General features: G+C 34.5%; 1 protein-coding gene across 1 annotated transcript in view; it reads left to right on the plus strand.

The window, feature by feature from the left end:
• Positions 1-282: 282 nt before the first annotated feature.
• Positions 283-10026, plus strand: part of LOC133535419 (synaptic vesicle glycoprotein 2B-like) — a 51193-nt gene continuing 41449 nt past the window's right edge. The window contains exons 1-2 of the mRNA XM_061875247.1: positions 283-476; positions 9901-10026. The exon at positions 9901-10026 is cut by the window's right edge and continues 515 nt beyond it. The gene's annotated coding sequence lies outside the window, so the exon portion shown is untranslated. The remainder of the gene's footprint in view (positions 477-9900) is intronic.

Consider the following 10026-nt stretch of genomic DNA (forward strand, 5'->3'; position numbering starts at 1 on the left):
TTTGACCTGACGGAGTTGCCTGTGACCGCTTTTGCTGCAAGAGACCGGAGTGTACCATTAGTCCAGGGCGCGGGGGCAGGAGGGCGGGTCTTCCTGCAGGGATGATCCCGGGTGAGGGCTGGGGAGGGGGGGGGGGGGCAAGTATCGTGAGGTTGGATCCTAATCCCTCCTGCATCATCACGGCCTCGCCACACACACACACACACACACAACACACATGCACACACACACACAAGTTGCCGTCGGACGTTTTTTTTTTGAAAATGCTCCGTGGACATTTGATGGAAGGGCCGGGCAGGTAAGACACACACCTTTCTTTTGGGCAAACTCGCCAGTTTGTGGGCGGAGCTACAATAGTTGCCTTCGCGGCGTTTCAAATGGCGTGACGAGTCATCCATTTTTCTATCAATATCAAGAGTGAAGGTGAATTCAAGGACTTGTTTCCACTTGATGTGTTCCGACAGGTGAGCAGACAGGTGAGGATTGTCCTTTGACCCCTCCTGCTGTGACTTATTTTACTCACGCCTTGACAGTCGTCACATCATTATCTCATTCCTGGCTATATAAAGATAAAGATGGAGTGCAAAGTCATTTAAAGTCCTACTGAAATGAGATGTTCTTATTTAAACGGGGATAGCAACTCCATTCTATGTGTCATACTTCATCATTTCGCCATATTTTTGCTGAAAGGATTTAGTAGAGAACATCCACGATAAAGTTGGCAACTTTTGGTCGCTAATAAAAAAGCCTCGCCTGTACCGGAAGTAGCAGACGATGTGCGCGTGACGTCATGGGTTGTGGAGCTCCTCACATCTGAACATTGTTTACAATCATGGCCACCAGCAGCTAGAGCGATTCGGACCGAGAAAGGGACAATTTCCCCATTAATTTGAGCGAGGATGAAAGATTCATGGATGAGGAAAGTGAAAGTGAAGAACTAGAAAAACAAAACAAAAACTAAACGGCAGAGCGATTCAGATGTTATTAGACACATTTACTAGGATAATTCTGGAAAATCCCTTATCTGCCTATTGTGTTACTAGTGTTTTAGTGAAAATCGGAGGGGTGTGGTGACCACCCGTGTCTCTGAGGTAAGCCACGTTTCTCGACGAGGCAAAGCGAAGGCAGCCGTCGGAGCCGGGCTGAGATTTTTTATTTTTTTCCCACCTCCACAATGGAAGCATCCCAAGTTCGGGGGCGGCCGGTCGGAGGAGGCAAGAGAGTCCGCACCTGCCTCTTTGACAGGTGCACGAAGAACGACGCAAGCTCTCCACTCATGCCTACCGAGGATGTCGTAGTGGTTTGTGTTGTGGTTTGTGCAGCCCTTTGAGACACTAGTGATTTAGGGCTATATAAGTAAACATTGATTGATTGATGTCTACGGTAAGAGCCGACTTATTACCACCACATTCTCACATTGTTTACAATCATGGCCACCAATAGCTAGAGCGATTCAGACCGAGAAAGGGACAATTTCCCCATTAATTTGAGCGAGGATGAAAGATTCGTGGATGAGGAAAGTGAAAGTGAAGAACTAGAAAAACAAAAAAAACTAGACGGCAGAGCGATTCAGATGTTATTAGACACATTTACTAGGATAATTCTGGAAAATCCCTTATCTGCCTATTGTGTTACTAGTGTTTTAGTGAAAATCGGAGGGGTGTGGTGACCGCCAGTGTCTCTGAGGTAAGCCACGTTTCTCGACGAGGCAAAGCGAAGGCAGCCGTCGGAGCCGGGCTGAGATTTTTTATTTTTTCCCCTCCTCCACAATGGAAGCATCCCACGTTCGGGGGCGGCCGGTCGGAGGAGGCAAGAGAGTCAATGCTAATGCTGATATGCTAGCTTTTTTTGTGTGAATTTTGTAGGTATACACCACAGCGTCAAATATTTAGTTGCTTGATGGATGATACCTGTTAGCATAGTACTGCTTGTATGCTAGCTTTTCTTTAGTGAATTTTGTCAGAGTCAAATATTTAGTTGCTTGACGGATGATACCTGTTAGCATGCTAACACTTTTATGCCAGATTTTTTTTTTTTTTATGAATTTTGTAGGTATACACCTCAGTCATATGTTGGTACCTAATAAATGCTAATAGTTGCAGGCTAGCATTTTTAACACATTTTTCAAGCACACACCTCAGAGAAATATATTTTGATACTTGACGCATGTTACAGTTTATTTTAACATGCTAACATTAGCGTGCTAGATTTTTTTTTTTTAGCTAATTTTGTAGGCAAACCCCTCAGTCAAATGTTGGTACTTAATACATGCTAACAATAGCAGGCTAGCATTTAAAACATTTTTTTGAGTATACACAGAGTAATATATTTTGTTAACACAGATTTATCAGTTAGTTTGTGACGAACCCCAGGATGCAGAGAAGGAGGCAGGCCTTGAGTGAGAAAATATGATTTAATCTTTAACACGAAAACAAAATTAAACAAAGGGTACAACAAAAGGCGGATAACAAACTTGGCTAAGAACAAACAAAACTGGAAGTAGGGAACAAAAGACAATAAGCTACAAACAGCTACCGAATATAGCTTACCGCAACGCTAAATTGACACAACATGAAAAGTAGCAACGACAATAATCCAGCTCTGACTGGAAGACAAAGCAGGTAAAAATAGGAGCGGGCTGATTGACACCAGGTGTGGCCAGTCGCCAATCAGCCGCAGCTGAGGGGAAACAGCACCCAGGGAGGAACACAGGAAACAGACAAAATAAGAGCGCTGACAGGAAATACTACACACACAAAGGAAACAAAGACAAATGCAGAGGGAAAAAACTAAAACATAGCCAAACTGTCAGGGACAAGCCTGATAAGATGATTTAAAATCAAATTTTAAAAGGTATACACCTCAGCCATATTTTTGGTATTTAACACATGCTAACAATTGCAGGCTCGTATTTTTATCACATTTTTTGAGTACACACTTCAGAAAAATATATTTTGGTACTTGACGCATGTTACAGTTTATTTTAACATGCTAACATTAGCCTGCTAAAAAAATTTTTCAGCTAATTTTGTGGGTATACACCTCAGTCATATGTTGGTAATTCATACATGCTAACAAAAGCAGGCTCGTACTTTTAACACATTTTTTGAGTACAAATGTTACAGTTTATTTGAACATGCTATCATTAGCCTGCTAGATTTTTTCTTTGCCAATTTAGCAAGTTTCAATTTGTGGTATTTCACTCATGCTAAGTGTAAGCATGCTATTGTTAGCATGTTAACATCATACTGGTAGCATGTTAGCTTTTTTAAACTCAATTGTCTCATATTTTTGGTTACTCGCGCTGTCTGGCCAGTGAGCTAACTGTTAGCGTTTCAGTTTGGCATTGGCTCTTCAGCATTCACAGGAAACTTCTACCAAAATTTAACTTTCTAGTTCTTTAAAAAAAAAAAAAAAAAATATATATATATATATATATATATATATATATATATATAGTTTTTATTATAATTTTTTTAATGTGGATGTGGCGGCCATTTTTGTAGTTTTCACCTTCAAAACCGCTACAATATATATAAAAATATATATTAAAAAAAAAAAATGTATATATAAACTTTTTACTATTATTTTTTTATAATGTGGATGTGGCGGCCATTTTGGTATAACCGCTACAATATATATAAAAATATAAAAAAAAAAAAATATATATATATATATATATATATATATATATATGTATATATATATATATATATATTTGTATTTTTTTTATTTATTTATTTTTTATAAAATATATATATAAAAATATTAAAAAAATAAAAAAATAAAATAAATATATATACATATATATATATATATATATATATTTGTATTTATTTTTTATTTTTCATATTTTTATATATATTGTAGCGGTTTTGAAGATGAAAACTAAAAAAATGGCCACTTTTTACACTTGATGTGGCGCCCATTTTTGTAAAACCGCTACAATATATAAAAAAATATTTAAAAAAATAAATAAATAAAATAAATACAAACATATATATATATATATATATATATACATATAAATATTTAAAAAATATTTTTATATATATTGTAGCGGTTTTGAAGATGAAAACTACAAAAATGGCCACTTTTTACACTGGATGTGGCGCCCATTTTTGTAGTTTTCACCTTCAAAACCGATACAGTATATATAAAAACATAAAATAAAAAAGATAACAAATAAATAAATACAATTATATATGTATATATATATATTTTTTTTTTTAAATAGATATTTTTATATATATTTTAGTGGTTTTGAAGGTAAAAACTACATAAATGGCCGCCACATCCAGTGTAAAAAGTTTGGTGTACGCTAACTGTCCTCTTAGTGGTCACGCAGGTGTAAAAAGAAGTGAAGCAGAAGAGCGAATCTGCGCGGTTGACGTGAGGTCACCAGCTGCTGTTACGCAACAAGCAGCTGTGAACCCCCTAAAGCGTGTGACCTCTGACCTTTAACGCGGTGGATGATGTCACCACAGTTGGGATGTGACTTTACAGGCGAGCATCAAGACTCAAACCTTTCAACACCGCTGGCCTTTGATCCACACCATGTAATCCAACTATGGTCTTCACCATCTTCCTCCATCATGATGATGGTGATTGTTGACAATACCCAACAGTGATGGTGAAGGTCATAATAATGGGTGATGGTAATTTAAATGGTGACTGTTGATGGTGATGTAATGGTTGATGGTGATGTAATGGTTGATGGTGATGTAATGGTTGATGGTGATGTAATGGTTGATGGTGATGGGTGATGGTAATTGTTGATTGTAATCTAAATGATAATGCTTAAATGGTGATGACAATGGTCATGGTAATGTTTGATGGGTGATGGTAACGGTTGATGGTAATTTAAATTGTAACGCTTGATGGTGATGATAATGGTCATGGTTATGTTTGATGGGTGATGGTAATGATTTATGGTATTCTAAATGATAGCCATTGATGGTGATGATATTGGTCATGTAATGGTTGATGGTATTGGGTGGTGGTAATGTTTGATGTTGAAGTTGATGGTAACGGTCGATTGTAACTTAAAAGGTAATTTTGATGGGGATAGTTGATGATGATGATGATGATGATGATAATGATTGATGGTGATGTTTGAGGGTGATTGTTGACGATAATCTACGGTTATGGTTGATGGAATTGGTTCATGCTGATGGTTGATGGTAATGTTGTTTGATGGTTGATGGTAATGGTTGATTGGAATGTTGATGATGATATTTAATGGTGGTAGTTGATGGTAATGGTTGACAGCAATGTTGATAAAGTTTTATGGTAAAGATTTAAGTTGATTGTAATGGTTGCTGGTAAAGGTTGATGGTGATGGTTGATTGTAATGGTTGATGGTGATGGGTAATGGTAAAGGTTGATGGTAATGGTTGATAGTGATGGTAATGGTTGATTGCAATGTCAATGGTAATGTTTGATGGTGGTAGTTGATGGTAATGGTTGATGGCGATGTTGTTGGTAACGATTGATGGTAATGGGTGATGGTAATGGTTGATTGTAATAAAATTTGATGGTAACGATTTATGTTGATTGTAATGATTGATTGTAATGGTTGATGGTAATGGTTGATGGTAATGGTTGATTTCAATGTTGATGGTAATGTTTGATGGTGGTAGTTGATGGCAATGTTGATGGTAACGATTGATGGTGATGGGTGATGCTAATAGTTGATTGTAATGGTTGATAATAAAGTTTGATGGTAAAGATTTATGTTGATGGTAATGGGTGATGGTAATGGTTGATTGTAATAAAATTTGATGGTAACGATTTATGTTGATTGTAATGGTTGCTGGTAATGATTGATTGTAATGGTTGATGGTAATGGTTGATGGTAATGGTTGATGGTAATGGTTGATTTCAATGTTGATGGTAATGTTTGATGGTGGTAGTTGATGGCAATGTTGATGGTAACGATTGATGGTGATGGGTGATGCTAATAGTTGATTGTAATGGTTGATAATAAAGTTTGATGGTAAAGATTTATGTTGATGGTAATGGGTGATGGTAATGGTTGATTGTAATAAAATTTGATGGTAACGATTTATGTTGATTGTAATGGTTGCTGGTAATGATTGATTGTAATGGTTGATGGTAATGGTTGATGGTAATGGTTGATGGTAATGGTTGATGGTAATGGTTGATTTCAATGTTGATGGTAATGTTTGATGGTGGTAGTTGATGGCAATGTTGATGGTAACGATTGATGGTGATGGGTGATGCTAATAGTTGATTGTAATGGTTGATAATAAAGTTTGATGGTAAAGATTTATGTTGATTGTAATGGTTGCTGGTGATGGTTGATTGCAATGGTTGATGGTGATGGGTAATGGTAAAGGTTGATGATAATGGTTGATGGTGATGGTTGATTGGAACGGTTGATGTTGATGGGTAATGGTAAAGGTTGATGGTGATGGTTGATTGGAATGGTTGATGGTGATGGGTAATGGTAAAGGTTGATGGTGATGGTTGATTGTAATGCTTGATGGTGATTGGTAGTGTAAGGGCTGATGGTAATGGTTGATGGTGATGGGTAATGGTAAAGGTTGATGGTAATGGTTGATGGTGATGGTTGATTGTAATGGTTGTTGGTGATGGGTAATGGTAAAGGTTGATGGTAATGGTTGATTGGAATGGTTAATGGTGATGGGTGATGGTAAAGGTTGATGGTAATGGTTGATGGTGATGGTTGATTGTAATGCTTGTTGCTGATGGGTAATGGTAAAGGTTGATGGTAATAGTTGATGGTGATGTTGATTGTAATGGTTGTTGGCGATGTGTAATGGTGAAGGTTGATGGTAATGGTTGATGGTTGATTGTAATGGTTGAGGGTGATGGGTAATGGTAAAGGTTGATGGTAATGGTTGATTGTAATGGTTGTTGGTGATGTGTAATGGTAAAGGTTGATGGTGATGGTTAATTGGAGTGGTTGATGGTGATGGGAAGCGTAATACTTAATGGTGGCGGTTGTTGGTAATTTAAAAGGTAACAGTTGATGATGGGTGATGGTAATGGTTGATGGTGATGTTTGATGGGGATAGTTGATGTGATTATGTTGATTGAGGGTGATTATGGATGAGATGGTTGAGGTTAATGACTGATGGTGATGTTTGACGATGATTGTTGACAACGGTAATTAATGGTGATGGTTGATGATTGATGGTAAGTGTTGATGATGTTGATGGGTATGGTTAGTGGTGATGGTTGATGTCCATGACTGTTGACAATGGTAATTAATGGTGATGGTTGATGGTAAAGGTTAATGATGTTGATGGGTATGGTTAGTGGTGATGGTTGACTGTTGACAATGATAAATAATGGTGATGTAAACATTAATGAAATACGATGATGGTTCATGGCAATGTATTGGGGATGCAGAATTGTAATGCAATGGTTGATGGTGAAGGTTAATTGTGATTGTTAATGATGGTGATGGTGATGGGTGATGGTGATGTTTAATGATGAGGATTTTGTGCGGTATAATGGAAAATAAACTGGGGGAAAAAAGATCAACTGTCTTAATCTGGATTAAAATGTGGTGTTTTCAGTCAGGGCTTTTAAATCGCAACAGAGACCTAAAAAAATACATTTAAATAAAAATATACATTTAATAATAAAAAAATATTTATGAAATTATAGTATTGGATAACAAACTAACAAGAAAGAATAAAAAATATTTACTGACTACTAATGAGCGCCAAAAATATTCTATAAATATATGATAAGTATTAATGAGGCATTTATTACGTTTATATAACTGCTATTATTATGAAAGGGATACATTAATAATTAATTTTGACATGACACAAAATACACGGGACAAAAAAATATATATATAAATGTTCCCACTTCAGAAATGAGTTTAGATTAGCACTCAAAATATGCAGATTTAAAAAAAATGATACTTAAAAAAAATATATATATATAAAATAAAAAATAATACTATTTAAAAATAAAACACAATTTAAGCTAAAATAATTAAAAGAGATATAACAGGTAGGATATTCCAAATAAATACCATATATATATATATATATATATATATATATATATATATATATATATACAAATATATACATACATATATATATATATATATATATATATATATATATATATATATATATATATATATATATATATGTATATATAATATTTGGTATTAATTTGAAATATGTATATTGATATATATACATTGATATATACATACATACATCTAAAAATATATATTTATATATACATACATACATTAATATATATGTATGTATCTATGTATACAAGAATGTATATATGTGTATGTATCTATATATATGTATACATGCATGTATATATGTATGTATATATATGTGTGTATATATATATATATATATACATATATATATATATATATATATACATACATATATATATATACACACACACATATATATACAGGTATATATGTATATATAGGTTTATATGTATATATGTATGTATGTGTATATATACACATTCATATATATCTACATACATATATACATACGCATATAGACCTATAAATATACATATATATGCATTTATATATATATATATATATATATATATATATATGTATATATATATATATATATATATATATATATATATATATATATATATATATATATATATATATATATATATATATATATATACATATATATATATTAGGGCTGTGGATCTTTGGTTGTCCCACGATTTGATTCAATATCGATTCTTGGGGTCACGATTGGATAATATATATCGATTTTTTCGATTCGATTCGATTCTCGATTTTAAAATTTTTTTTTCCCCATTTAAAAGGATTCTGTATTTATTCAATACATAGGAATTCCGCAGGATCTACCCAGTCTGCTGACATGCTAGCAGAGTAGTAGATAAAAAAAAAAAAAAGCTTTTATAATTGTAAAGGACAATGTTTTATCAGCTAATTGCAATAATGTAAATTAGTTTCAACTATTAAACGAACCAAAAATATGACTTATTTTATATTTGTGAAAATATTGGACACAGTGTGTTGTCCAGCTTATGAGATGCCATGCAAGTGTAAGCCACTGTGACACTATTGTTCTTTTTTTTATTTTTATAAATGTCTAATGATAATGTCAATGAGGGATTTTTAATCACTGTTATGCTGAAATTATAATTAATATTGATACTGTTGTTGATAATATTCATTTTTGTTTCACTACTTTTGGTTTGTTCTGTGTGGTGTTTGTGTCTCCTCTCAATTGCTCTGTTTATTGCAGTTCTGAGTGTTACTGGGTCAGGTTCGGTTTTGGAATTGGATTGCATTGTTATGGTATTGCTGTGTATTGTTTTGTTGGATTGATAAAAAAAAAAAAAAAATCGATCTTTTAAAAATGAGAATCGATTCTGAATCGCACAACGTATTCGATTCGAATTGTATTCGAATTGATTTTTTCCCACACCACTAATATATATATATATATATATACATATATATATATATTATGGGGCGGTATAGCTCGGTTGGTAGAGTGGCCGTGCAAGCAACTTGAAGGTTGCAGGTTCGATTCCCGCTTCCGCCATCCTAGTCACTGCCGTTGTGTCCTTGGGCAAGACACTTTACCCACCTGCTCCCAGTGCCACCCACACTGCTTTAAATGTAACTTAGATATTGGGTTTCACTATGTAAAGCGCTTTGAGTCACTAGAAAAAAGCGCTATATAAATATAATTCACAATTATATATATATACACATATATATTACAAATTATTTGATCTGAGGCGCACCAATAAAAATATCATTTTGGTTGCCTTAAAAGCACTTAAAGTTTAATTCCATGAAGATGAAACTTGTTTCTCACTCTGACTTCTGACTTTTGCTGGTCCTAGCTTCATCATGAGATTCTTTGGCGGTCAAGGGCGATCATAAAGTATCGTCTCAGCTGCTGAGACCTTCAACCCGAGACCCGAACGCCTCGGCGCATCAGAAACCTGCACCTGCCGCCTGAAGAGTTC

The sequence above is a fragment of the Nerophis ophidion genome, linkage group LG02, assembly GCF_033978795.1.
Source record: "Nerophis ophidion isolate RoL-2023_Sa linkage group LG02, RoL_Noph_v1.0, whole genome shotgun sequence".
Classification (NCBI taxonomy): Eukaryota; Metazoa; Chordata; class Actinopteri; order Syngnathiformes; family Syngnathidae; genus Nerophis; species Nerophis ophidion.